Genomic DNA, 4,164 nt, shown 5'->3' on the forward strand with positions numbered 1-4,164 from the left:
AAAATGTACTGTACACTATTTCGGTTAATCGAACAGACTCCGACTTTTAAAATAATTACCCAAAAAACAATTTAAGTAAAACTTTATTGTTGTACAATATTTCATATCTCAAATTTAAAACAAAAGCAATAAATGCGTTATTTGTAACATTTCATTTAATAAATGTAATACTTTTATCAACAAATATCAGTCGAATACATATGTAAATGCAGTAAATCACATTTATGTGAAACAATTTCTTCACTTAAGCCACCAATCTAACAATATATTCGATTTCCTGAAAAAGTGCAAAACTCGCATGTAAAACAATACAACAGAAGCCGAGTACTTCAGGGTAATCCTTAACCCTCTCATCTTCATTGCGATCAATTTCGAGAAATTTCTTTTTAGTGGGCATTTTCATGACGTACCCCAACTGTGTACCGAATTTCAACTTTCAACTCATAATTGTTTGCGCTTTGCGCTTATTATTATTATTATTATTATTAACCTCGATTATACTAGTGTATAATTACAAGTTTGGTAAAGTGAAAGAGTAGTTCTATTACCAAATTCACCAGCCGGATAGCCGAAGAAATTAACACGCAAGCCTACCGCTCTGAGCCATCTCGGATCGACTCTGGATGACAAAGAACTCCAGAATTTTCTCATGGGCCTTACCCCTTAGCACCAGATTGCCCCGTTCTTGGACTGACCGAACCCACAACGAGCTTGGAAAATAGGCACTCGCCGAACGTAAAGGGTCCAAAAATGAAAAATAATCTTTCCAAATGCATAATTATATATTAGTTAATCACACTATCTTGTAGTTTTATATTAAAAAAACAAAAAATTGTGAACTTATAAACTATATTTCGTTTCCTAAAACAGATCTGACCATATCTCCGTAGGTTCTGTTATAGGTTTTAATGTTATTTTCATCGAAAATCTTTGGCCGATCGTTGGGTGCGAGATGAGGATGATGTATTAAAAGATGTAGCGTGTAAAATTTCTTCCATTTTTCGCTTCTTTCTCCGTATAACATGTAAGTTAAACTAATATCCACTCCAAATCCTCCAACCACTCTATGTGCAAATTCTGGAAGCACGAAAAGAATCGATTTTGATGGTAATTCACCAGCATTATAATACCATTTGTCGGGTCGGTAATACCTATAAGAATAGTGCCAATATTTTAAAAATCTTGCATTCTTATGCGCTATTATCACTTGAGTCCCTAAATATTGATTTATATCGCAATTGATAACGAACTCGAATCTTCGAAAATCGTGTAGTGACTTAACAACAAAAACATCGTTATCTAAATAAATTCCTCCATATTCTTGAAGGATTTCTATACGAGAGATATCAGATGCGTGTTGTATATAGCTAATTTTTACACCATGAATTTATTCTGGTTTCTTTCTATACTGCAATTTCAGCTGTGGTATGTCTTTAATCATGTCCCAATATTTTCCTGTTAAGTTGTGACAATTGCAATGGATGATTATCTTCTCCGGCTTGTGATTCAGAAGTATGGATTTGATGTTGACCATATCAACAAACGTCAAGTTTGTATTATCGAAGCGAATTAAGTGAACAATGTCTGGAATAACGTAATAAGGATATCCAGTTTCGTTGTTTGAATCGGTAAAATCGATTAGATCTTTTGAATGCAGCTTCGGGACGTCGAGTTTCAGATTGTTGTCGTAAATAACGCATATAGGGTATATTAGAAGTACCAATGCAATTGACAATTTCAAAATATCTTTGTAAAGCTTCTTACAAAGGTTCATGTTTTACGTTTTCACAGATTAACCACAGACTGAAATTGAAAGAAAAGTATATTAGCCATGTTTTATTATATATTAATTTTTGATTCAAAAATTTACAATTAGCTGGAAATTGTTAATTTAGAATAATTTTTCGTTTTTTATTGCCTAGAAAGTTTGGTAGTGAAAATTGAAAGGTAGACTATCGACGTGCGTGAAGGAAAAATTACTGGAACACTGAAACGAGAACTGGATGCTTCTAATTCAGCTTATTATTGAGATTACAGAAGAAATAATGGGATACAGAACAGGCGCGATAATATATGACTCTCTAGGCAAAGTAAATTTAGACAGTGGGGCGTTATAGCTTCATGGAGCCCAGGCAGTTTTGAATTCGGAGGCCCGTATACAATGTTGACTTCAGATATTTTTCTGCGAGGAAATTTTTGAGGGTAATATTTTCTTATCTTACATTGGTTTGGGGACCTAGTAGGTAATAAATCCAGGCAATTGCCCTTTTTGATCGTAGGATAACGCAGCACTGAATTTAGGCGCCCCTATACGTTGTCGGTGTATGTATAATATACTCGCAGGCATACATTTATACATTTGATAATTAAAAACATATTTATTAATTAACACTGAACGGCTGTATGTCATTTCGTTATGCTGGGGCTTCAGTTTTCCGGTATCTTGGCTACCGTCTAAGCCTTGCCTAATGGTAAAACCGACTTGATGTGATATGAGAAAGGAAAGGAAGTATGTAACTGATAAAGACTAGCTATAAAAGAAGGAAACAACAGAGATGCTGCGGAACCCATAAAGCAGTTTTGCTGTTTAAAAATAAATATAATAATGTCTATGAAACGGCTTCAATTAGGAAAGATTCTTTAGATAACTGAAGTGATTCTAAGTAAATGGAGTACCATTTTATGAAAAAGGGCATAACACGTTTTTCATATGGGCGCTTTATTAGAAGTTTGCACCAAAGACAAACAACGAGCAGTGGTCGGAAGGTGTATTAGGAGCCGCAATCCATCAAAGATTTTCGGCACAATACGGGAACAGTGCCTTGCCATAACGGAGTGTCTACGAATGGATTAAAAAATTCAAAATGGTCGCACAAGTGTTATGCACGAGGAAGGAGTGCGACCATTTTTGAATTTTTCAATCCATTCGTAGACACTTCGTATTGTGCCGAAAGTCTTTGATAGATTGCCGCTTCTGATACATCTTCCGACCACAAAACCCGGACCACTGCTCTCTGTTTTTCTTTCGTGCAAACTTTTAATGGAGCGCCCATGATCTATCAGCAATAAAAGGAAGACAAATGGAGGGATTAGGATCGAAATTCCATAGCAGGACCATAACAGCATAACGATAAAATAAACGAGGACAGATGTCAATATGAACAATGTGAGAAGAGTTATGTCAACATTGCGGATAATTTTCGGCTCACCTTCGTATATCTATAAAATTAAAAAGTATATCTATAAAATTTTTATTGTAATAGAAAGAGGTAAGTAGTGTATTTAACACACATGTCAACAGAGAATTAAATTCTATGTGTACTGAATATACAGTATAATGGTTCTCCTGCGGCATATGTTGGTAGTTTCATATGATCTCGTATACGAAATTAACAACGTACCAATATATTATGTATCAATACATATTTATACTGTATACGTGAAATTACAACCAGCGAATTATAAACTGGTAAAACTTGACTTGCAAAAGATGAATTTGATTTGCAGAAAGTATAATTTGAAACGAAATTATGCAAAATTTTACGAAATAGCATAGAAAATACAGTCGACCCTCGCTATAACGTGCATTTCTATAACGGAAATTCCTATAACGTAGCGAAAAAATTGTAGCAACATTCGTATAAAGGAGCTCTTAAAACGTAGTCGCTGACTCGTTTCGCCACAAGATTGATAGAATCTGGACCAATAGTGGATGAGCAGCCAAACTACTTTCCTCCGCCCTGCGCCACGCTAATCCGTTTTACTTCAGTTAAACGGTTGTCCGTATTTAATCAGCAAATTTCTTTTTTTCAAAATTCACAAGTTTTGAATGCTAAGTGAATTTAATTATTTTTAAAATATAAATCGCGTAGTTGTAGGTTCACTGGTGCATGTATTCCATTCCAGAGACTTAGGGGTACATATTAATCTGTGTGATGTTCACGCTTTTTAAAATTTGGTCTTGACAGACATAAGTTAATTCGAGATGGCGATGCGTGAAATACGGACCCCTTTGGTGCTTTTACAGTAATATGGAACTCAACTCCTCCGAACTCTCTCTTTGCAATCAGACATTCGTCCGGAGCAATTTGGGAAAAAGACACTAGGTAGAAAGTCTGAAAATATCGAAAAAGAGCTGCTGGAATATATATTGTTGATGGAGGT

At 35.0% G+C, this 4,164-nt stretch overlaps 1 pseudogene; it reads right to left on the reverse strand.

Annotated features, from left to right (window-relative positions):
• Positions 1 to 307: 307 nt before the first annotated feature.
• LOC111620031 overlaps positions 308 to 4,164 on the reverse strand; it is an 8,855-nt pseudogene continuing 4,998 nt past the window's right edge.

The sequence above is a fragment of the Centruroides sculpturatus genome, unplaced genomic scaffold (assembly GCF_000671375.1).
Source record: "Centruroides sculpturatus isolate CEXI.00-Female unplaced genomic scaffold, Cexi_2.0 scaffold12, whole genome shotgun sequence".
NCBI lineage: Eukaryota > Metazoa > Arthropoda > Arachnida > Scorpiones > Buthidae > Centruroides > Centruroides sculpturatus.